We start from the raw sequence: 26,663 nt of genomic DNA, 5'->3' as shown, positions 1-26,663 counted from the left end.
TTACCCCATCCCCGTAGAGACGGTGCCTGCTGCCAGACCACCAATAACCAGTAAAAATCTATTTAAGCATAAAAATTCAAAAAGAAAAAATAATATAGCACCTTCAACTGCACCACAGACTAAAACAGTTAAATGTGGTCTATTAAAAATTAGGTCTCTCTCTTCTAAGTCCCTGTTAGTAAATGATATAATAATTGATCAACATATTGATTTATTCTGCCTTACAGAAACCTGGTTACAGCAGGATGAATATGTTAGTTTAAATGAGTCAACACCCCCGAGTCACACTAACTGCCAGAATGCTCGTAGCACGGGCCGAGGGGGAGGATTAGCAGCAATCTTCCATTCCAGCTTATTAATTAATCAAAAACCCAGACAGAGCTTTAATTCATTTGAAAGCTTGACTCTTAGTCTTGTCCATCCAAATTGGAAGTCCCAAAAACCAGTTTTATTTGTTGTTATCTATCGTCCACCTGGTCGTACTGTGGTTTCTCTGTGAATTTTCAGACCTTTTGTCTGACTTAGTGCTTAGCTCAGATAAGATAATTATAGTGGGCGATTTTAACATCCACACAGATGCTGAGAATGACAGCCTCAACACTGCATTTAATCTATTATTAGACTCTATTGCTTGCTCAAAAGTAAATGAGTCCACCCACCACTTTAATCATATCTTAGATCTTGTGTGACTTATGGTATGGAAATTGAAGACTTAACAGTATTCCCTGAAAACTCCCTTCTGTCTGATCATTTCTTAATAACATTTACATTTACTCTGATGGACTACCCAGCAGTGGGGAATAAGTTTCATTACACTAGCGGTCTTTCAGAAAGCGCTGCAACTAGGTTAAGGATATGATTCTTCTTTATGTTCTCTAATGCCATATACCAACACAGTGCAGAGTAGCTACCTAAACTCTGTAAGTGAGATAGAGTATCTCGTCAATAGTTTTACATCCTCATTGAAGACAACTTTGGATGCTGTAGCTCCTCTGAAAAAGAGAGCTTTAAATCAGAAGTGCCTGACTCCGTGGTATAACTCACAAACTCGCAGCTTAAAGCAGATAACCCGTAAGTTGGAGAGGAAATGGCATCTCACTAATTTAGAAGATCTTCACTTAGCCTGGAAAAAGAGTCTGTTGATCTATAAAAAAGCCCTCCGTAAAGCTAGGACATCTTACTACTCATCACTAATTGAAGAAAATAAGAACAACCCCAGGTTTCTTTTCAGCACTGTAGCCAGGCTGACAAAGAGTCAGAGCTCTACTGAGCTGAGTATTCCATTAACTTTAACTAGTAATGACTTCATGACTTTCCTTGCTAACAAAATTTTAACTATTAGAGAAAAAATTTCTCATAACCATCCCAAAGACGTATCGTTATCTTTGGCTGCTTTCAGTGATGCCGGTATTTGGTTAGACTCTTTCTCTCAGATTGTTCTGTCTGAGTTATTTTCATTAGTTACTTCATCCAAACCATCAACATGTCTATTAGGACCCCATCCTACCAGGCTGCTCAAGGAAGCCCTACCATTATTTAATGCTTCGATCTTAAATATGATCAATCTATCTTTATTAGTTGGCTATGTACCACAGGCTTTAAGGTGGCAGTAATTAAACCATTACTTAAAAAGCCATCACTTGACCCAGCTATCTTAACTAATTATAGGCCAATCTCCAACCTTCCTTTTCTCTCAAAATTCTTGAAAGGGTAGTTGTAAAACAGCTAACTGATCATCTGCAGAGGAATGTCTATTTGAAGAGTTTCAGTCAGGTTTTAGAATGCATCATAGTACAGAAACAGCATTAGTGAAGGTTACAAATGATCTTCTTATGTCCTCAGACAGTGGACTCATCTCTGTGCTTGTTCTGTTAGACCTCAGTGCTGCTTTGATACTATTGACCATAACATTTTATTACAGAGATTAGAGCATGCCATAGGTATTAAAGGCTGCAGTGGTTTGAATCATATTATCTAATAGATTACAATTTGTTATGTAAATGGGGAATCTTCTTCACAGACTAAGGTTAATTATGGCAGTTCTACAAGGTTCTGTGCTAGGACCAATTTTATTCACTTTATACATGTTTCCCTTAGGCAGTATTATTAGACGGCATTGCTTAAATTTTCATTGTTACGCAGATGATACCAGCTTTATCTATCATGAAGCCAGAGGACACACACCAATTAGCTAAACTGCAGGATTGTTTACAGCATAAATACAGAGGACCTCTAATTTCCTGCTTTTAAACTCAGATAAAACGAAGTATTGTACTTGGCCCCACAAATCTAGAAACATGGTGTCTAACCAGATCCTTACTCTGGATGGCATTACCCTGACCTCTAGTAATACTGTGAGAAATCTTGGAGTCATTTTTGATCAGGATATGTCATCAATGCGCATATTAAACAAATATGTAGGACTGCTTTTTTGCATTTGTGCACTATCTCTAAATCAGAAAGGTCTTGTCTCAGCGTGATGCCTGAATACTATTCATGCATTTATTTCCTCTAGGCTGGACTATTGTAATTCATTATTATCAGGTTGTCCTAAAGTTCCCTGAAAAGCCTTCAGTTAATTCAAAATCCTGCAGCTAGAGTGCTGACGGGGACTAGAAGGAGAGAGCATATCTCACCCATATTGGCCTCTCTTCACTGGCTTCCTGTTAAAATTCTTCTTCGTACTTATAATAACCAGCTCCCAATTCAGATCAGGGAGACAGACACCCTCTCTACTTTTAAGATTAGGCTTAAAACTTTCCTTTTTGCTAAAGCTTATAGTTAGGGCTGGATCAGGTGACCCTGAACCATCCCTTAGTTATGCTGCTATAGACTTAGACTGCTGGGGGGTTCCCATGATGCACTGAGTGTTTCTTTCTCTTTTTGCTCTGTATGCACCACTCTACATTTAATCATTAGTGATTGATCTCTGCTCCCCTCCACAGCATGTCTTTTTTCCTGGTTCTCTCCCTCAGCCCCAACCAGTCCCAGCAGAAGAACTGCCCCTCCCTGAGCCTGGTTCTGCTGGAGGTTTCGTTCCTGTTAAAAGGGAGTTTTTCCTTTCCACTGTTGCCAAGTGCTTGCTCACAGGGGATCGTTGGACCGTTGGGGTTCTTCCGTAATTATTGTATGGCCTTGCCTTACAATATAAAGGCCTTGGGGCAACTGTTTGTTGTGATTTGGCGCTATATAAATAAAATTGATTTGATTTGATTTAATGCAACTTTTCTTCGTTGAATCAAAATTATAGAAATTTGTAGCAGAGCACAGTGTTGATTGGGTCATTTGAATTCCACTGTCATCAAGTCCAGAGCCAAAATTCTACCCACCCAAGAAACACAAAAAACAATTCACAGTCCACTTACTTATGGAACTTATTGCAAAAAAAGTTGTCAAAAGTTGTGAAGGCTGTTTCTTTGCATACAGCAAATTAACCAAGATTACATTTTGCAGGATACGGATGGACGACTTGGTTGATTGAAATGCTGATGTTATTGTTGAGGCGTAAATGCCAACAAAGTGGAATGTTTGATGATCATAATTTGGAAACTTTGTGCTCCTGAGCTCAACCTTTTCCAAACACTTTTAAGCCATTATATATTTCCCCAGTGTGTCCAGAAGACATGAGATTGAAAAGCGAATGCAGCTCTCAGGCCTTATAATTGCAGTGACCATTAACTGGAACAGGTTCCTGTCACGTTGAGTCACTGTCTAAAAGGTCACTGACCCAAAATAACATGCTGCATTTTTCTAACTCCAAGTTATATACTAACATAATGTGCAAGAATGGATGAAAAGTTTACAGGCTAACAATAATGCATTTCCAGCATGCGTCAAAGTTTCAGTTGTTTTTTGACCATAGTACCCTTTGAGGTCCACAGTCTTCATCCAACAGTGCTGTGGTGTTTGGATTTCATTCTTGTGAAACCTTAATCTTGATGGTCAAAAAACATCTTCATTGACAGATAACAATCATTGATCAGATGTTTGTTCAGAACATTTTGAAAATTATATTTTCATACAAGTTGAAGTCAAAGGGTGTAACATCTGGAGTGTATGGCACACTACTCCACATACTTCCACCAGCTGGAAGCCAGTCATGCAGATCATCCATGTAACCCATTGACTCTCTAATAGAGAAGGTCTTCATCATCTTTCCTACCTATTGCTCTTGATTGTTCCATAGTCGTAACACTGGCTGGGATCTCCCTCTCTTAAAGTTTGGCCCTTTGAACACAATTCCTATTGCATTTCTGGAAATCTAGGCTATGACCTTCCTCAAAGACTGAATTACCTTGGCCATCTTTGGAGAGGGAGAAACCATTATGCTCCACTTGATTGTCTTCAAGCCAAATACAAAGACATACTGCACAGTGCTCATCCTGAGTTCAAGGAAATTTACTTCAAAATCTCCCTTGACATGACAATCTTGATGTTCATAGCAGATGTCTGAAAATGTGGCACGCACAAGCAGAAACCTTTGACATTTGAACTTCTGTATGCAGAATATTCCCAGCTTTTGCAAATTAGATTCTAACATTGATTGTCAATCACTCATTGTCCATCACCATGTGGCATACAGGATCAATGGTCTCCTCAGTAGGTATAGGTAGAGGCTCTCTAGAACTTGGGTCATCTTTAAGACTGCTTTCACACCTACCTTGTTTGGTCTGGTAGTTTGGACCTTTCAGGTTGGCATGAACCAAAAGAGCAAGTGTCAAAATAGCAAGTGCCTGAGACCACAGTCTGGACCAAAGTGCCAAAATATGGTGCGACCAAATAATCATCTCTCAGCCCAGATTAAACTGAAGCACAAACCAGTTTGCTTTGAGTGTAAAAATGCTTTTTGGATAGTTCAGACCTGTTACAGGAAGATGAGGGAGCTCAGCACACATTAAATGGTAGACAAAGGTAAAATGCCATAACAGCAAACAACAATATATTTTTTCTTAAATTTTTCTCCATTCTAAGGAAGATGTGGTGTCATGCAAGTTCTACCAAGAAAACTCATATGTCAAATCTTTAGTGAGATGCATCTAATTAGTAACACCTGAATCTCTAAAAGGAAGCAGCTGATCCTCTTTTAGTCATTAATTCATGCCTCATCGGAAACATCGTGTCCGCTTTATTTAAAACTGTCTATTCTAATTCACCTCTCCGATGCTTGCAGTTGCTGGCAAGAAATGCAATCCACCGCCACCAGTTGGTCTTTGTCTGACACCTGGGGTAGGTTCTACCCCTAGCCTGTTCCCACAGCAGGATTCGATATGAACGTACCCCATCACTGTCAAGAATGGGACCGACTCCAAAGACTGTTCTAACATTCTGTACAATATCAGTCTTTGACCGTTCTTAGTACCCTGAGTCTTAGTGGCAGAACTTTCAGCCAAATGGAAAACAAGCTAACTGCACATGTACAAACCAATCAATGTCTAGTATAGGGTGATGTAGCCTACATAGTAAATAATGATGATGGTGATGACACAACCTAAGTACATTGTGGAATGCTCTTTAGAGGGAATGCAAACCATACTAAGTGGGCCAAAACTATAATAACACCAACTTTGGTACAGATATTTTTCCAGACTTTCAGGTGTGAAAATTCTCTAAGACTAATGCGACCACTCAAAATGTATGTATTATAAACCCTTTAGTGCCATCCCTAAATGCTTGAAGCACTTGATGTCAATATGACACCACCAGTACAAGAATCATCCACAAGACAACAAATGCAGCCAATTCCGAGGGGTGAAAACACATTTAGCAATCAAAAGCATTTAAATACATGTACATGTATGCAAACATTCATTGATCTAGTATTAATCCTTTATAGCCAACCTACATACATTTCAGTCTTTGTTATAGACCTTTCCAGTGCTATGCGTAATACTAATGCTGCACCTGCACAATCATGCATCATTGCTTCATTTTTAATATGCAGATTGGCTTCAATTATTTTACAATTTAATGCAGTCATATTGGCTCAGTCATCCATGTCATGACTTCTAGCACTTCTTTATTTAGGCTTGAGTAGTCTGTAACTAACTTGCAAAGTTGTAGCAACGTGAACTTGCTGAACTTGTTATCCTATATAAATATCATTTATTATTTACCCACTTTGCTTTTTCAGTACAAGCCCATGATGCTCTCTTCCACTGATCAGACCTCCACTTGTTTCCTTCACATGCACATACTTTGTTTACTCGTTGATGAGATAAAAGCATCTGTTTTGTGGCATTAAGTGGAGTTTTACGAGTTTGCAAGGTGTATTATTAGCTTGTGTGAAGCTTCTAATGGAACATTGGGAAAGAAGTGACATATTTTTAATACAATGAAGTGTCAGAAAGCCAAAAAAGTGAAGAGAAATCCTTTTCAGAGAAGCATGTGTGGCTGTTTGTGTTGCTGAGTGTAGGATTTCTGCTAATGCATGCACAATAGCAAAAGAAATCGCTCAGTAACTGAGATACATGGGAAAGATTATCTCCTGGAGGTGCACTTTTTTGACACATTTGAAATGTGAGGCTTCTCGAAGCTTGAGATCAGTAATTAATGTGATATTGTCAGGATTTGTCCCTGTCCTGCCCTGTCACATTTTGTCCCGTTTGCATCTACTTAGCCCTTTGATCCTCTGTCTTTGATTTTCTGTTTATCATACTTTAGTCGTGTATAGTTCTATCCAGGCATTGTTTTTCGCCATTGTGTAATTGTTAGTTGTATTATTTATTTCTTTTGCCACATGTGAGTTCTGTTCTAGTTTTGTCTTAGCCTTTATTTTCTTGTTGATCCCTTTTGCATTTGTTTGCTGGTTTAATGCCATGTTCCTTGGTATTGGGTCTTCTTTTTGTATTCTTATTTAACAGGCCTTGGGTCCTGTTCATTTTGCTTTTCTCTTACTGCACGCTCTTGTCTGGTGTTCAGGGTTTGGTATGGGTGTGTCTTGTCCTTTCTATTTACCACACACCCTTCCTGACTTTTTCACCCACACCTTTGCCTGATTCTCGTAATCACCACCTATCCTATTTAAGCCCTTTGAGTTCTCCATCTCTCTGCCAGTTCGTCGTACTTTATGTCATCATCCCAGCCTTGTATCACAGCCTGTTTAGTCCTTGTTCGATTGCCTGCTTCTGTCTCTGCCCCTGAACCCCACCACACCGTGCACCTGAACTATTTTGTTGGACTTTGCCTCAGCATCACATCGGCCTGTACATTTGCATCGCTGACCGTTACACTGTGTAGTGAACCTTGTGCCAGATTGTACCTTTTTGATAACTCTAAAGTTTTTGTCTGAGTGTTGTGGCTGGGGTGCCTGGCTGGCTTTTGTTTCTGTCCTCTGTTTTCTGTCTTTTGTTTTTCCTTCCAGGTGGCATGCGTTCAGGACTGAGTGGCTGTGTGGCTGAGTTACTAGGACCTCACCCTGATCACCTGAGGCTGGTCATGTGCAGCTCATCAGGACTCACAGCTGTGGTGCATCTTTATGGATTGGGGCATGGTTGCATTTAAGTCTGGAGTACACAGTGTGTATTTGCCAGAGACTCGACCTTGTGACCAGACGGGTGAGATCGATGTCTAGAGAACCATCTCATCATCATGGATGCAGAGACCGTACCAGGTTTGATGCCATGGTCTGTGAAAGAGGAGGGGGTGAGGTCTCACGCTCGTCAGCACACTTCCTGAGGTACTTTAGGTTTTGTGACTAACATGAGTACAGTCAGTAGATGTGGTGTCCCTCACACCTTATTATATTGAGCTGTTATGTTAGTCGTTTAATCAGCTTCCACTGCAGTGGAGAATTGAACTGGGAGTTCCATGCCTGCAGGGTGGAAAGCTGATTGGTGATTAAGCCAGGAAGTGTTTGCTGTTTATGTACACCTTTGAGTGGTCTCTCTGTGTGTGGAGTGGTGGACTAACATGATGGTTTCTTCTTTCACAGACTCGGTTGGTCGCGGCCACCTGGGGGGTGTCGGCAGGGTCCTTGGGTCCGAACTGTTCTGGCTCTGGACCGTTTGTGCTGCTGGGAGCGCACCGTTGTTCCACCTCGCCAGACCGCGCACTTATTTGTTATTAAGCACTCACTGTTATGTCATTAAATTCTGTTATCCTTTGAACCATGCTCTGCTTATTTTATGCTGGGTCCTTCAAACGCTGGTCGGTTCTCCGACTGCGTCCGACACATAACAGTAGTCTCTGGCCAATACATCACGGACCCAGCGGTAGCAGAGGCGGTACTGCGCCGGGAAGGCGGCAGCAGACGTCAGAAGTTATCCGGATCAGTTGCGGGTGCTCTCCGCCCGGATGGTGCGTGTCGGAGAACCCATTATTGAATAGTGATTTGAGCTCTCTTGCAGCTGTGTTCCTGTGGTGTTGCCTTATCCGTGGGTTGTTGTGGAGTGTGAATAGCGACGGCTTCGTGTCACACTTCGACTGGATAAGAGGTAAAATGGGAGCTGCATGAGTGTGTCTTTAATGGGTGAATGCGCACGGCGGAGTTCTGTGGCATGGGTCGCTGTGCTTCCTGTTGTTACAGTTGTAGCCCCGTCTCCCCGAGTGAAGATAGCTACTGCGTCTGTTGTGTCAGGTCCGGCGTAATTTAGTTGAAGCACATTTTTGTTGTGTGTTACACGTAGCTGCGCACAGGGAAAGCAGCGTGACTTGTTTTCTCGGTTACCAAAGGGGTTTTTTATTTTTAGCACTTTGGCTCCCCCTGTTGGTGACTGAGTCACATTACCGTTATAGCTCTTAAGGTGGAACAGGTGTGTTCCATTTGTTTGAGCTTAACGGTATAAGTTACTTATTTTTGTGTTGGTTCATTTTTTGTGGAGGTTTTTTGAGTTGGTTATTTTTGTGTGGGATTTTCTGCACTGTTAGTGTTCTGGAGTCGTGACCGTGCAGGCTGTCTGGAGCATAGAAAGGACCCAGGTGATTTTATGTTAGTCTGTTAGTCTTTTTTTTATTTCTTTTGGTTTCACCTCCCAGGGTTTGATGGGACGGTCCTCTGGGGGGTGATGGGGGGGTAATGGGGTTGGTTTTTCTTTTTTTTTTTTTTTGTTTTTGTTGTGCCCTCTCTTCTCCTCTGGCTCCAGCCGTGTGAGCCGTACGTTGTCGGCGTTGCTGGAGTGGGGCAGTTTGGTTATGCTGGGCATTTCCCAGGTAACCTCTGCACCCGGGAGCGGGGGGGGGGTTTGGGGTATTTTTTTTTAATTCCCTTTGCAACCTCCAGCCTTGGCGCGCCTCTGTGCCGTTTGCCATTGGTGTTGCTGGGGTGGTGCAGGTCGGTTATGCTGGGCGTTTCCCAGGTAACCTCTGCACCCGGGTGCGGGGGTTTAGGGGTGTTTTTTTTGTTGATTCCCTGTTCCACCTCCGGCTTCAGTGCGCCTTTGAGCCGTATGTCATCGGCATAGCTGAGGTTTGGGGCAGTGGAATATACCCACAGCTGGTGGCTGGTTTGGAAGTCGGAGGGGTGGCGGCGTTTTGTGCCGTTTGCCATTACCGCTGTTCCACTCCTCCCGGTTGACTTCTGGGGTATAGTCGTGGTTGGTGACACTGGACGTACTTCCAGTTTCCACTGCGCCGAGGGGGTGGGTTGGGGTTGTTTTGTTTGTATGTTTTCTTTTTTTTTTCTTTTGTTTTTCCCCCCAGTTTCCGCCCTCAGGGTGTGACTGTGGTGTCCTCTGGGGGGGAAAAGGCTGTGGGTCCATCTAGCCATAGACGGCCGGGGCTGGGTCTGTTAGTCATGAGGGGGGGCGTCTCCTGGGGTTTGATGGAACCGTCCTCTGGGAGGCGCTGGGAGTCCCCGTGGGTGACTTTGGATCCCAGAGGGACCTCGGCTGTGGTTATTACTCCTGGAGCTGGCAGGATGTCCTCTGGGGGGTGTTGGTCCCTACATGTCTTCCGGGGGGGGTTTGCGTTTTTTGTTTGCAAGCTTAAGTTTGGGTTGTGTTTTTCTTTTCTCCTCTTCCCGGGGTTTGATGGGACGGTCCTCTGGGGAGGGGGGGGGGTGGTTTGGTTGTTTGTGTTTGTCTTTTTTGTTTTATGACTAATCAGACTTTAAACAAGGTCGGACAAAGGCTGACCGCACAGGTTCAAGAACTCCTGGCCACACCTGTGCAAATAAATGACAGAAACAAAGGCAAAGATGCAGTCAGAGGTGAAGACGTCAACAGTTCTGTTAAATGAAGATTCAGTTGGAAGATGAATGCAGATACTGTTTCCAGCCATGGTCCCTGGAGGGGGGTGTTTTTCGTGGGCCAGGTTTGTGTGGTCGCCGGGAGGCTTCCCGTGAGGGTGGGGTGCTGTTGTGGCTGGGGTGCCTGGCTGGCTTTTGTTTCTGTCCTCTGTTTTCTGTCTTTTGTTTTTCCTTCCAGGTGGCATGCGTTCAGGACTGAGTGGCTGTGTGGCTGAGTTATTAGGACCTCACCCTGATCACCTGAGGCTGGTCATGTGCAGCTCGTCAGGACTCACAGCTGTGGTGCATCTTTATGGATTGGGGCATGGTTGCATTTAAGTCTGGAGTACACAGTGTGTATTTGCCAGAGACTCGACCTTGTGACCAGATGGGTGAGATCGACGTCTAGAGAACCATCTCATCATCATGGATGCAGAGACCGTACCAGGTTTGATGCCATGGTCTGTGAAAGAGGAGGGGGTGAGGTCTCATGCTCGTCAGCACACTTCCTGAGGTACTTTAGGTTTTGTGACTAACATGAGTACAGTCAGTAGATGTGGTGTCCCTCACACCTTATTATATTGAGCTGTTATGTTAGTCGTTTAATCAGCTTCCACTGCAGTGGAGAATTGAACTGGGTGTTCCATGCCTGCAGGGTGGGAAGCTGATTGGTGATTAAGCCAGGAAGTGTTTGCTGTTTATGTACACCTTTGAGTGGTCTCTCTGTGTGTGGAGTGGTGGACTCACATGATGGTTTCTTCTTTCACAGACTCGGTTGGTCGCGGCCACCTGGGGGGTGTCGGCGGGGTCCTTGGGTCCGAACTGTTCTGGCTTCCGGACCGTTTGTGCTGCTGGGAGCGCACCGTTGTTCCACCTCGCCAGGCCGTGCACTTATTTGTTATTAAGCACTCACTGTTATGTCATTAAATTCTGTTATCCTTTGAACCGTGCTCTGCTTATTTTATGCTGGTCCTTCAAATGCTGGTCGGTTCTCCGACTGCGTCCGACACATAACACTGAGTCTGCATTTGCATTCTACCACCTCCTGTGCCACACCACCTCAAATCTTGACAGATATAAAGAAATTAATACTAATATGAGAGTCACTGTGAGATTAAATGTCTGAGTACACTAAGTTTATGTAGTCAGAACGGATAACTGACTGGTTTTGAAACGAGCTACATAGTTTGGCTCTGCCATGACAGCAGAGGTGGGCCTGTGGTATAGGGGCTAGACTCCCAAAAGGGAGGCCATGGTTCCTTTCCAGGTGGGTGCACCAATCTACTAATTTATGATAGATTATCTCAGTCATTGTCACCTCACCCAGTCCACCAAGCCTTGGATGGGGAATAACCTGCGGTGGACTAGTATCCCATCTGTCGGGGAGTTGCAGGCAGTTTTCCACTCTGCACTGTTTCCAGAGGAAAGAATCAGCCTGAAGGCTACATACGCTGAATTGAACCTCCAAAAACACACACCAAAAAACATAAGCCTCAAATGTTGCAATTTGAAAAAGGCTTATTTCAAAAAACTTCAATGGAAACAGTTCCCCCCCCCCCCCCTGCAATTACAGGTCACATTACCTACACAAAGAGTCATGTGACATTTTTAAATTCACAACACAGCATGTGCGGATGGAGTAAGAGATGGGAAGCTTCTTGAGAGGGAGTGTTGTGAAAGTGTAGGTACACGGACCCACAACAGGGGGCGCAATGAACGGACAATAGAGAAAGGTGAAATAACAAGTTTTACTGTTGTGAACAGGGCACAACCAATACAACAATTAATACTTTAGAGTTGTAAGTCGAAATCTGCTGGTGTTGTGTGGGCAGGCTCGAAGGTAGGAGACGTCCGTCCCAGTCGAACCGGAACCACCCAGATTTCCTCTGCCACCGAAAACCAGGAGTACTGGAACCGCCAAGTCCCGAATTCCCAGGTGGCCACTGCCTTCGCTCGTCGGATCCGGTACTGCTGGCGGGAAAGAGCACAAACACACAGGTATGGATGCGACAGCACCCAGTAGACGGAGAGGGGAGAAGCCGCCTCCACCTCTTGTAATAATGAAGCAGGAAGGTGAGTACTTATCCAAGCAAGGTGCTTTCTGTAATCAGCTGTCCTGAAATGGTTTAGCAAGGTTTATCAGAGTCCTCAATATATATACTAGCAAAGAAGGTTACCTTAATCTCAAGGCGATATCTCGGCACTGAGGTGGAGACGCTGTCCTGCTGATATACTCCGTCCTGAGTGCAGTCAGCTGTGTCTAGTAATGGGTGACAGCTGTCACCCTGACAGCCTTCGTCGGCGGCAGCGCCCTCTGGTGCCTGGAGCCCGCACTCCAGGCAGGGCGCCCTCTGGTGGTGGTGGGCCAGCAGTACCTCCTCTTCAGCGGCCCACACAACAGGACCCCCCCCTCAACGGGCGCCTCCTGGCGCACGGCCGGGCTTGTCCGGATGGCGTCGGTAGAAGTCGGCCAGGAGGGCCGGGTCCAGGATGAAGCCCTTCTTCACCCAGGAGCGCTCCTCGGGGCCGTACCCCTCCCAGTCCACCAGGTACTGAAAACCCCGGCCCATTCGACGGACATCGAGGAGCCGGCGCACGGTCCAAGCCGGTTCCCCGTCGATGATCCGGGCAGGAGGTGGTGCCGGACCCGGGGTGCAGAGGGGTGAGGTGTGATGGGGCTTTATCCGGGAGACGTGGAATACTGGGTGTATCCGCAGTGAGGCCGGAAGCTGAAGCCTCACTGCGGCGGGATTGATGACTTTGACAACCTTGAAGGGACCGATGTACCGTTCTTGGAGCTTGGGGGAGTCCACTTGAAGGGGAATGTCCTTGGTGGACAACCACACTGCCTGCCCAGGACGGTACGTGGGGGCCGGGGCCCGCCGCCGGTCTGCATGTTTCTTCGCCCTCGTCCGGGCCTTCAACAAAGCAGAGCGGGCAGCACGCCACACCCGACGGCACTTCCGTAGGTGGGCCTGGACCGAGGGCACACCGACCTCTCCCTCGACCACCGGAAACAAGGGGGGCTGATACCCCAAGCACACCTCAAACGGGGAGAGGCCGGTGGCTGATGACACTTGGCTGTTGTGGGCGTACTCGATCCAGGCCAGGTGGGTACTCCAGGCCGTCGGGTGCGCGGCTGTCACACAGCGTAGTGTCTGCTCCAGTTCTTGGTTGGCCCGCTCTGCTTGCCCGTTGGTCTGGGGGTGGTACCCGGACGAAAGGCTGACCGAGGCCCCCAGTTCCCGGCAGAAGCTCCTCCAGACATGTGAGGTGAACTGGGGACCGCGATCGGAGACGATGTCTGATGGTATGCCATGCAGACGAACGACGTGGTGGACCAGGAGGTCCGCTGTCTCCTGGGCCGTAGGGAGCTTCGGGAGGGCCACGAAGTGGGCCGCCTTGGAGAAACGGTCCACTATCGTGAAGACGACGGTGTTTCCCTGGGACGGCGGGAGACCCGTGACGAAGTCCAGGCCGATATGGGACCAGGGGCGATGAGGCACGGGCAGTGGCTGTAGCTGCCCTGAGGTCTTCTGATGATTGGCCTTGCCCCTGGCACAGGTGGTACAAGCCTGGACGTAGTCCCGGACGTCGGTCTCCAGGGATGCCCACCAGAAGCGTTGCCGGACGACTGCCACGGTCCTTCGCACCCCTGGGTGACAGGAGAGCTTAGAACCGTGACAGAAGTCTAGGACTGCGGCCCTGGCCTCTGGTGGGACGTATAGTTTGTTCTTTGGTCCGTCTCCGGGGTCCGGGACACGGGTCAGGGCCTCCCGGACGGTCTTCTCCACATCCCAGGTGAGGGCGGCCACGATAGCGGACTCCGGGATGATGGGATCCGGGGGATCCGACGGTTCCGTTCTGACCTCCTCTTCGTGCACCCGGGACAATGCATCCGATCGCTGGTTCTTGGTCCCGGGGCGGTAGGTAATCCGGAAGTCAAAACGGCCAAAGAACAATGACCAGCGGGCTTGCCTGGGGTTCAGACGCTTAGCGGTCCTGATGTACTCCAGGTTCCGATGGTCAGTGAAAACCGTGAATGGCACGGCTGTTCCCTCCAACAGATGTCTCCACTCTTCGAGGGCCTCTTTCACAGCAAGGAGTTCCCGATTGCCGACGTCATAATTCCGTTCAGCGGGGGTCAACCTGCGAGAAAAATAGGCACACGGGTGAAGGACCTTATCGGTCCTTCCGCTCTGGGAGAGCACCGCTCCTATTCCTGAGTCCGAGGCATCCACTTCAACCACTAACTGGCGGCTAGGATCGGGCTGCACCAGAACTGGTGCAGACGAGAAGCGCCGTTTCAACTCCTTGAACGCGGCCTCGCACCGGTCCGACCAGGTGAAGGGAACTTTTGGAGAGGTCAGGGCTGTCAGGGGGCTAACTACCTGACTGTAGCCCTTGATGAACCTCCTGTAGAAATTAGCGAAGCCGAGGAACTGTTGCAGCTTCCTACGGCTAGTGGGTTGGGGCCAATCTCTCACCGCCGCAACCTTGGCCGGATCCGGGGCGACGGAGTTAGAGGAGATGATAAACCCCAGGAAGGACAAAGAAGTGCGGTGGAACTCACACTTCTCGCCCTTCACAAACAGACGGTTCTCCAACAACCGCTGCAGGACCTGACGGACATGCCGGACATGAGTCTCAGGATCCGGGGAAAAGATGAGTATATCGTCTAGATACACGAAGACGAACCGGTGCAGGAAGTCCCGCAAGACATCGTTTACCAACGCTTGGAAGGTCGCGGGAGCATTAGTGAGACCGAACGGCATGACCAGGTACTCAAAATGACCTAAGGGGGTGTTGAATGCCGTCTTCCACTCGTCTCCCTTCCGAATCCGAACCAAATGATACGCATTCCTAAGATCCAGCTTGGTGAACATCTTGGCTCCATGCAGGGGGGTGAACACCGAATCTAACAAGGGCAACGGGTATCGATTGCGAACCGTGATCTCGTTCAACCCCCTATAATCAATGCATGGACGAAGCCCGCCATCCTTTTTACCCACCAGTGCTGGGGCTTTCAGGGTTGAATCCTCATATAGGATCGTGACTGGGAGTCGTGTAGCAATGTGGGTGTGTCCCACGTGCATGTTTTGGCCCACCCCTGGCCCAGTCTCTAAGGGCGGGCGTTTGGCGTTTGACCGCTCGGGGCAATCGTTTGCCATATGCTCACTCGAGCCACAAACATAACAAGCTCCGTGGGCCCGCCTCCTTTGTGCTTCAGGTGCCCTAAATGTTGCCCTGCTCGTGTCCATAGCTTCGACAGCAGGGGGAGCCGTAAGCGCACGGAGCGCCGGAACAGAGGAGCGTGGGGACGGCGGAACTCGATCGGACCCGGAAGGGAGAGGGACGACCCGTGCCTGGCCACGCCCTTCGCCTCGCTCCCGGCGACGTTCCTCTAACCGGTTGTCAAGCCGTATGACCAGATCAATGAGCCCGTCTAAATCCCGCGGTTCGTCTTTAGCCACCAGGTGCTCTTTTAGGACCAGAGACAATCCATTTACAAAGGCAGCGCGGAGGGCAGTGCTATTCCAGCCGGATCTCGCTGCCGCGATGCGGAAGGCGACTGCATAGGCAGCTGCGCTCCGACGTCCCTGTCGTATGGACAGTAATGCGGTTGAAGCGGACTCTCCTCTGTTGGGATGATCGAACACCGTTCTGAGCTCCCGTACAAACCCGTCGTATGACTGAAGGAGCCGTGAGCTCTGTTCCCAGAGCGCTGTAGCCCAAGCGCGTGCCTCCCCGCGAAGCAGGTTGATTACATAAGCTACCCTGCTAGCATCAGCTGCGTACATCACGGGACGCTGAGCGAAGACGAGCGAACATTGCATAAGGAAGTCCGCGCACGTCTCCACACAGCCGTCGTACGGTTCTGGAGGGCTTATGTATGCTTCAGGGGACGGAGGAAGGGGCCGTTGAACAACCAGTGGAACGTCATTCTCACACGCAGGGTCCTCGGGAGGGAGAGCCGCAGCGGCGCCCGGAGGGCGCGCTTCCATTTGTGCGGCGAGAGCCTCCACCCTGCGGTTTAGGAGAACGTGCTGCTCGGTCATAAAATCGATCCGAGTGGTGAAAGCGGTGAGGATCCGCTGCAACTCACCGATTACCCCTCCCGAAGCCGCCGCTGCGCCCTGTTCTTCCATTGGCCGTTCAACAGCCGGTTGACGCCCCTCGGGATCCATGACGCTGGCCGAGATATCCTGTTGTGAAAGTGTAGGTACACGGACCCACAACAGGGGGCGCAATGAACGGACAATAGAGAAAGGTGAAATAACAAGTTTTACTGTTGTGAACAGGGCACAACCAATACAACAATTAATACTTTAGAGTTGTAAGTCGAAATCTGCTGGTGTTGTGTGGGCAGGCTCGAAGGTAGGAGACGTCCGTCCCAGTCGAACCGGAACCACCCAGATTTCCTCTGCCACCGAAAACCAGGAGTACTGGAACCGCCAAGTCCCGAATTCCCAGGTGGCCACTGCCTTCGCTCGTCGGATCCGGTACTGCTGGCGGGAAAGAGCACAAACACACAGGTATGGATGCGACAGCACCCAGTAGACGGAGAGGGGAGAAGCCGCCTCCACCTCTTGTAATAATGAAGCAGGAAGGTGAGTACTTATCCAAGCAAGGTGCTTTCTGTAATCAGCTGTCCTGAAATGGTTTAGCAAGGTTTATCAGAGTCCTCAATATATATACTAGCAAAGAAGGTTACCTTAATCTCAAGGCGATATCTCGGCACTGAGGTGGAGACGCTGTCCTGCTGATATACTCCGTCCTGAGTGCAGTCAGCTGTGTCTAGTAATGGGTGACAGCTGTCACCCTGACAGCCTTCGTCGGCGGCAGCGCCCTCTGGTGCCTGGAGCCCGCACTCCAGGCAGGGCGCCCTCTGGTGGTGGTGGGCCAGCAGTACCTCCTCTTCAGCGGCCCACACAACAGGGAGGTCACAATATGCAAGATGACATTATGGCAATATATCATGAAAAAGCAAACAAATGGCAATATTTACTGTTACTTGCCTTTTTGTCACCATCTCTGTTGGATTTAAAGTTCTTGCGACAACTTTGTGTAACAGTTATTTGGAGAACACCGAACCTGGCAGTCATATTCCATCAGTTAATAGAAACACTGTCTTTTTGTTGTTCTGCTTTGTCAATATTCTGAAAGTATCACTAAACTATTCCACAAATCTGTCACGGAAATTCAGTTGGTGTTACTCTCTTCATGCTAACTAGCTAAGCTAGCATTGCAGTACTGTGCTAGCTGTGTAACAAAGATTTCCAGAAAATGAAATGGAAATAAGGTGAAGGGAATGAATTTGTATTATTTAGCATCAACAAATCTTTTTGTATTTTTAAGCATCATTTTATATAGCTTGGGCAGTATGGTGGCCAAGCAGCTAGTGTGCTTGTTTACATAGCAGAAAGTTTCCATTTCCACCTCAGCCCAATCAACATGAAATGTGGAGTTGTCAGCAAGGTCATCCAGCATAAACCCCGTTCCAAATCAACCTACAGATCCATATTACGTCTGCTGTGGTGACCACAAGTGGAAAAAAATGGAGAAGCCAAAGGATTTACTATTTTTATACACCGTAACATAGTTTTGTGGCGTTGCTAGCTCACACAAGTTATTTTCACTTACTTTTTTTACTATTGTTGCAAAATTCTGTCAGTCATCAACACCAATCTCCTTCTTACTTTAAAGCCTCTGGTGCCATGGAAGACTTGCCGACAATTTCTACTCCCTTTAGTGGATCAGATTAACAAAATCTAAATGAACCATTTGATTGCTGTTCATTTCACATTGGTTGGAATCAGTGAGGACAATCAAAAATGTTGAAAATGCTGTTGTAGGACTCCAAAAACTCAAAGACAACTACAACTGCCAAGGCTGTCAATTTGACGTGTAACATTCTTAATCTTTTACTACCTTGAAAAATATGTCATCACCACCTCCCGCTGATGGGACAACTCGTCTCTTTTCAGCCGGGGGAGGTTCACTCTCCGACTCGCTGTCACTGGAGCTGACAACGGACCAAGAGTTGTCCAGAATCCCCCTCATCTAAATTTTGTAGCATTTCCAATTCTTCTTTTACAGAAAATCATTTAGAAGCCATTTAGAATGAATTGCTAGCTGTCTCCTTCTCAAACAGCGCGCCAGAGCAGTGGTTGCTAGGCGACGCTCGCACCCACACTCAGCCGTGGGAAAAAATACAGTAGAAATAATAGGGCCGTCAAAATAGCGGCTGTGGTAGTTAGAGGTAGAAATACTTATATCTTCTTTTTGCTTTTTTTAATAGAGACACAGGAACCAACAGGACAAAGGTTTAGACAAAGTCAGGATGCCAGGAACTGAATGGTTTTAATTAACCAGAGTTATGACAGGTCAAACTTTCAAAACCGTCAAATTGACTACCCTGATAGTTCTATTGTTAGGTGATGTGATATAGACATGGAAAGTTTTCTATTGCAGTAAACGCATGCGTACATGGCATCGCAGCTCATTTCTCATTACAGTCTTTTTTTTTTTAACTAATTTATTGATTTTGTTTTTGTTGTTTTTCTACAAAGTTGCATGTCATAGTAAAAGTACTCTGTACAACAAATTACCCAATGTTTCAAAAGCAAATACATAAAACCAGGCAATAAATTAACGATAATAATAATAATAATCAGAATCAAATTTATTGCCAAGTAAGTTCTCACATACAAGGAATTTGATCTGGTGTCTTTGGTGCATAACCAATACAAAGAAAGGGAAAAATTATTTTGTAAGAAGTAAGAGTAAAATAGACAAACAGGCAAAACTATGTTCACTGTCAAATAAATACTGTATGTCAAATAAATAAAATAAATACATAAATAAAAAAATGTCAAATAAATACATACTAGTAATAATAATAATAATAATAATCTAGATGATTTTTTACAAGGATCACACCACTTTGTCAAAATACTGTAATATTTCCAATGCAGAGAAGTATGACTTTGAGTATGGCATACACAAACATGCTCATGTCAATCTTTTAGGGGGCCAAGCATACTATTATTGTTGCTGTAACATGCTTAAAATTCATATCTAACCATCCACAGTCATGTCTGCAGACAGGTATTGAAATATTTAACAATCTCCACCATTAGCTGCAGCCAAAAATGTCAGTACTGCACAAAGAGGCAGAAAACCAAAGCGGCTCACCTCAAAGGGCTCATGTCCTCCGCTGTTCTGTTTGCCAGTGGTACGAAATGTGCAGAAAAAAAAAACAAAACACCAAAAAATATTACAGCTTATGTGCAGCAAAACTGGAAATGTATTATTTTTAGTGATTGATGGCATTAACAAATGAAACCATGAATAAAATAAACTCATGTCTGGAGTAGCTCAGACCATCACATAACTGCAGATAGCATGGTTTTGAAGTGATTATTTCTCCAGAAAATGAAAAGGGTGACTTCAAAGTAAAAGTCAACAGTGGGAACCTGAGGGCTGAAGGGGTCATTGCTGAGTGAGTCTCCCTGGTTGGGTAAAACACAACATTAATAAATGAATAGCTTCAGCAACTGCCCCTGCTGGAGTCCGGCTGTACTCAGAACTGTGCACACAAACCTAAGACAATCATACTTATAACTAACTATATATTCAACACTGAATTATTATTTACAAAATGTATTCTATTTTTGGCTAAATCCGAACAAGTCACTCATATAGACAATGCTGTGCAAAGATGTTAGGCATATAAAAGAGCCAATCATGCATTACAATAATGACAAGCTTCTAAATATAAAATATTTAAAATAAAGAGTGCTAAGTATATGAAACATTTCTACAACTGAATAATTGGGAATTAAATATTTCAAAGTCACAGTGAACTGTACTGTCATTCAGACCATTCAACAAGATGTGAAAATATTGACACAAATTAGATCATCTGGGACTTTCCATAAAAATGCATCATTATATTTGTATACATCATTTACACTTGTACATGTCAATCTCACTGTGCATTTCAAATTTGTAACTGTCACTTCCCAGTGATTCAACCATTGTTCTATCTATCTATCTATCTATCTATCTATCTATCTATCTATCTATCTATCTATCTATCTATCTATCTATCTATCTATCTATCTATCTGTCTGTCTGTCTGTCTGTCTGTCTGTCTGTCTGTCTGTCTATCTATCTATCTATCTATCTATCTATCTATCTATCTATCTATCTATCTATCTATCTATCTATCTATCTGTCTGTCTGTCTGTCTGTCTGTCTGTCTGTCTGTCTGTCTGTCTGTCTGTCTATCTATCTATCTATCTATCTATCTATCTATCTATCTATCTATCTATCTATCTATCTATCTATCTATCTATCTATCTATCTCCATCCTAGTGTGTTGCCCGTGGGGATCCACGGGCTCTAGATAGGGTATGTTTATAAAATAGGTAGCAGATATTTTTTTCAAGGATGGTAAAAATAAATTAAGCAAAACTTGTATAAAAAGTTGGCATGGCGTCTGAGTCCAGAATGTTTTAAGAACGTTAGACCTCAACAATCTTTAGAAGAGGAACTCAGCCCTTTTATTTCCTGTTAATGATGCAATTGTTTATGTTAATTTACTGTCATAATGTATTTAAAAATTGTTTAGGTTGTTGGTATCATGTACATATTCTTCTTCTTCTTATTATTATTATTATTATTATTACTTTATTTTGTAATTTGATTTTTAAATAGACCACAATGGAAATATATGGTTTCACTTTCTTTAATCATCCAAGCATTTTTAATGTATTTGCAATTATATTATGTACTTACATTGAACTTCTGAAATGAAAACAAGCACACATGCACTCCCGCACTCACACACTCACCTGTTTAATGATTTATTGACCCCTGCTGGAACATTTTGTGAGTCCAAAATGTAGCTAAAAACGTTAGCTAATATCTGTAGCTTCTCTAAAAATATTAGTCCTCTCAATGTTCTGTTTTGGTGACATTCATCCTTGTCCCTAAAGACATAACCATGCCAAAAGGCAAATGTCAGTCCTCCCCCAGTTTCTCCATGATCAACGTTGTACGCAAGCACACATGAATGCATGCATGCATACACAAACAGCTTTTTGTCGTCCCTACATTCTTTTGTAAGCAGGTGCTCTAATTTTATACACAAACAAATACAGTGGTGGAAGACATCAAATGCGATAGATAGATAGATAGATAGATAGATAGATAGATAGATAGATAGATAGATAGATAGATAGATAGATAGATAGATAGATAGATAGATAGATAGATAGATAGATAGATAGATAGATAGATAGATAGATAGATAGATAGATAGATAGATAGATAGATAGATAGATTGTTGTGTGGGCCACCAGAAGAGGAGGTACTGCTGGCCCACCACCAGAGGGCGCCCTGTCTGAAGTGCGGGCTTCAGGCACGAGAGGGCGCTGCCACCTCCCAAGAGCGGCCGGGTTGACAGCTGTCACTCATCGGCTATGACAGCTGTCACCAATCATCTGCGCCTCATCCCAAATAAAAGCAGGACGACACCTCCACCGAGATATCGTTCTTCTAAGGAGGTAACACTCTCAGCCTGAGTATTCCTACGTTGATTTCAGTAGATACATTGTTGCAGCTGTCTTCCCGAAGGATCGGCGTAGGCTGCGACTGCTTCGCTCTGCTTTCCGCCAGATAAGTAATTAGACAGGAGTGTGTGATTAGCGTGTGATTAGAGGTGGAGGTGGAATAACCACCATCCTTGTTACGGGGTGTACACACACCCACACTTAACTGTTTTTGCTCTTCGCCAGCAGTACCAGATTCGACACGCGGAGACGGTCGTCACCTGGGGAACTCGGGACCTGGCGGCTCCAGTATCCTCCTGGTTCGGTGGCGGAGGAAATCATGTGGTTCCGGTTCTTCTCCAGACGGACGTCTCCTATCGTCGAGCCTGCCCACACGACACCTTTATCCATTGACTTTGTATTCATTCTATAATCTGCTGTGTGTAGTTGTGGCATTCACAACAGTAAAGTGTTGTGGGTCCGTGTCACTACACTTTCACAAGATAGATAGATAGATAGATAGATAGATAGATAGATAGATAGATAGATAGATAGATAGATAGATAGATAGATAGATAGATAGATAGATAGATAGATAGATAGATAGATAGATAGATAGATAGATAGATAGATAGATAGATAGATAGATAGATAGATAGATAGATAGATAGATAGATAGATAGATAGATAGATAGATAGATAGATAGATAGATAGATAGATAGATAGATAGATAGATAGATAGATAGATAGATAGATAGATAGATAGATAGATAGATAGATAGATAGATAGATAGATAGATAGATAGATAGATAGATAGATAGATAGATAGATAGATACTTTATTGATCCCAGAGGGAAATTCAAGGCATCCAGCAGCTTACACATTAGACAAGACACACACATTGCACCAGACACACAAAAATAGGGTTAAGTAAATAAAAGAAAAATAGACTAATCAATAAAAGCTAATAACTAAAAATAAAATTTGTGTGCAAGTACAGCATCCAGTCTCAGAGAATATGACGGAGTAAATGTAGTAGTGCAGTAGTGAGGAGGTAGCACAGATGTAAACAGTACACAATGTGAACAGTGTAGGTTGTGCAAAGAAGTACGCAGTGTAAACAGTGTTGGTAGTGCAAAAGAAAGCAATAAAAGGTCAAACAGATGTGTCACAGGATTATTTCTTACTGAGATGGGACGAGTTGAACAGTCTGATGGCCTGAGGGACAAAAGACTTCCTGAATCTGTCCGTGTGGCAGGACTGGGACAGCAGTCTGCCGCTTTAATGAGCTCCTCTGCCTGATGATGGTGCTGTGCAGAGGGTGCTCAACATTGTCCATGATAGCCAGCAGTTTACTGAGGGTCCTTCTCTCTGTCACTGATGTTAGTGTCTCCAGCTCTGTTCTCACCACTAAACCAGCTTTCCTCACCAGCCTGTCCAGTCGCCCGACTTCCCTCCTCTTCATGCTGCTCCCCCAGCAGACCACCACAGAGAAGAGGACACTGGCTACCACAGACTGGTAGAACATTCGCAGGAGTTTTTGGCAGATCCTGAAGGACCCTAACCTCCTCAGGAAGTACAGTCTGCTCTGTCCCTTCCTGTAGAGGGTGTCAGTATTGGCTGACCAATCCAACCTATTGTCCATAAGTGTCCCCAGATATTTGTAAGTCTGGACCACCTCCATATGCACCCCCTCAATGGAGACTGGCTGCAGAGTGGGCCCGGACCTTCTGAAGTCCACTACCATCTCCTTTGTTTTGGCAATGTTCAGCTGCAGGTGGTTTGATTTGCACCACTCCACAAAGTCCTGTATCAGGTCCCTGTACTCTCTTTCCTGTGCCTCTCGCACACATCCCACAATAGCAGTGTCGTCCGAAAACGTCTGCATGTGGCACGACTCCGAGTTGTAATTGAAGTCTGATGTGTACAGAGTGAACAGAACTGGAGAGAGCATGGTTCCTTGTGGTGCTCCAGTGCTGCTGATCACTGTGTCCGAGGTGCAGTTACTGAGTCTGATGTATTGTGGTCTTCCAGTTAGATAATCAGTGATCCAGGTGACCAGATGAGTGTCCACCTTCATCTCCATGAGCTTGTCTCTCAGTAGCAGGGGCTGGATGGTGTTGAAGGCACTGGAGAAGTCAAAAAACATGACCCTCACAGCGCTGTTTCCCCTGTCCAGATGAGAGTGGGACCTGTGAAGGAGGTAGAGGATGGCGTCCTCCACTCCCACCTTCTCCCTGTATGCAAACTGCAAACTGCAATACACTTCTCACTTATGGTACCAGCAACATGACACTTAACTAAACTAACTAAACCAACTGAACTACAATACAATACAACAAATCAGTAACATTAACAACACTGTTAAACTAACAAGAAACACAATAACATTTAAAACCCCAAACTCCCATGGCACATTGCAGCACAACATCGATTAGATTTGGTAATTTCTCAAAAAAAAAAAAAATTGTCCTTTCAACTTTCCATTTTCACAGCATTCATCCATGACCCAAAATACATAAGCACACCAAACGGCAAATGACAGCCCCCCCCCCCCCCCCCACACACACACACACCACCAGTTTCTGGTGGATCAAAGCCATACACATGCACATAGAGGCCATTTGTCTCTCTCTCTCTCTCTCTCTCTCTCTCTCTCTCTCTCTCTCTCTCTCTCTCTCTCTCTCTATATATATATATATATATACGAGGTCTCTTAGATAATAAACCGACCCTTTTATTTTTTTTTTTAACTATATGGATTTGAATGACATGCGATTACACCAATCATGCTTGAACCCTCGTGCGCATGCGTGAGTTTTTTCACGCGTGTCGGTGACGTCATTTCCCTGTGGGCAGGCCTTGAGTGAGATGTGGTCCCGCCCTCTCGGCTGAATTCCTTTGTTTCACACGCTGCTCGAGACGGCGCGCGTTGCTTTATCAAAATTTTTTCTGGACCTGTGAGGAATATCCGAGTGGACACTATTCGAGAAATTAAGCTGGTTTTCTGTGAAAAGTTTAACGGCTGATGAGAGATTATGGGGTGTTTCTGTCGGTGTAAGGCCTTCCCACGGAGCGGGACGTCCTGCAGCGCTTCCAGGCGCTGTCGTCGGCCTGTTTCGAGCTGAAAACATCCTAATTTAAGGCTTAATTCACCCAGGACATCGTGAGAGAACAGAGAAGATTCAGAAGAGGCCGGCGTGAGGAATTTATGCGGACATTCCACTGTTTAAGGACATTTTTTTAATGAAAGACGTACGCGCAAATTCGCCGAGTCGTTTCCGTGACGACTCGGCAAATCTGTGTGCGCCGCGACAGGAAAAACACCTCCGTGTTGAAAACCATTTGTAGAATTCAGGCGGCTTTTAATGGCTTTCAACAAGTGAGTAACTGAGAAATTGTTTAACAGCTTGGGCATGTTCCAACTTGCCCGTTAAGATTTCCAACGGAGGTGTTTTTCCTGCTGCGACCCCCCGCGGTTGGGTCCGGCCCGACATGCGACTCTGCCCGCACGTTCTTTCATTACAAAATGACCGTTAACAATGGAATGTCTGAATAAACTCCTCATGCCGACTTCTTCTGAAAGTTCTCTGTTCTCTGACGACTTACTGCGTCAACAGAGCCTGAAATGTGGAAGTTTTCAACTTGAAACGGCGAGACGCTGCCGCCTCGAAGCGCAGATCGCCGTCAGGCGCCGTGGACCATCCTTAAAGCGACACTACCAGACCAAAATCTCTCATCAGCCGTTAAAATTTTACCGAAAACCAGCTGAATTTATTGAATGGTGTCCACTCAGTTGTGCCTTACAGTTTTGAAAAAAATTTTATCAAACAAAGCAACAGTCTCTGAGCCATTCCTAAACAATGAAAAATTCGACGAGCGGGTGGACGACTCCTCACTCAAAGACTGCCCACAGGCGAATGACGTAACCGACAGGCGTGAAAAAACTCTCGCATGCCCACGAGGGTTCAAGCATGTCTGATGTAATCACACGTGATTCAAATCCATATGGTTTTTGAAAAAAATAATGTCGGATACTTTTCTAATAGACCTCGTATATATATATATATATATATATATATATATATATATATATATATATAGTTAATTCTAGAATAGAATTTAAAATTCTTCTTCTTACTTATAAGCTTTTGAATAATCAGGTCCCATCTTATCTTAGGGACCTCATAGTACCATATCACCCCAATAGAGCACTTCGCTCTCAGACTGCAGGCTTACTTGTAGTTCCTAGGGTTTTTAAGAGTAGAATGGAAGGCAGAGCCTTCAGCTTTCAGGCTCCTCTCCTGTGGAACCAGCTCCCAATTCGGATCAGGGAGACAGACACCCTCTCTACTTTTAAGATTAGGCTTAAAACTTTCCTTTTTGCTAAAGCTTATAGTTAGGGCTGGATCAGGTGACCCTGAACCATCCCTTAGTTATGCTGCTATAGACTTAGACTGCTGGGGGGTTCCCATGATGCACTGAGTGTTCCTTTCTCTTTTTGCTCTGTATGCACCACTCTGCATTTAATCATTAGTGATTGATCTCTGCTCCCCTCCACAGCATGTCTTTTTCCTGGTTCTCTCTCTCAGCCCCAACCAGTCCCAGCAGAAGACTGCCCCTTCCTGAGCCTGGTTCTGCTGGAGGTTTCTTCCTGTTAAAAGGGAGTTTTTCCTTCCCACTGTCGCCAAGTGCTTGCTCACAGGGGGTCGTTTTGACCATTGGGGTTTTTCCGTAATTATTGTATGGCTTTGCCTTACAATATAAAGCGCCTTGGGGCAACTGTTTGTTGTGATTTGGCGCTATATAAATAAAATTGATTTGATTTGAGATATACGAGGGCTGTCAATAAAGTATAGGTCCTTTTTATTTTTTTCAAAAACTATATGGATTTCATTCATAAGTTTTTACGTCAGACATGGTTGAACCCTCGTGCGC

This window comes from Thalassophryne amazonica, chromosome 20 (assembly GCF_902500255.1).
Source record: "Thalassophryne amazonica chromosome 20, fThaAma1.1, whole genome shotgun sequence".
In the NCBI taxonomy this organism is placed as follows: Eukaryota; Metazoa; Chordata; class Actinopteri; order Batrachoidiformes; family Batrachoididae; genus Thalassophryne; species Thalassophryne amazonica.
This window is presented reverse-complemented; position numbering follows the sequence as displayed.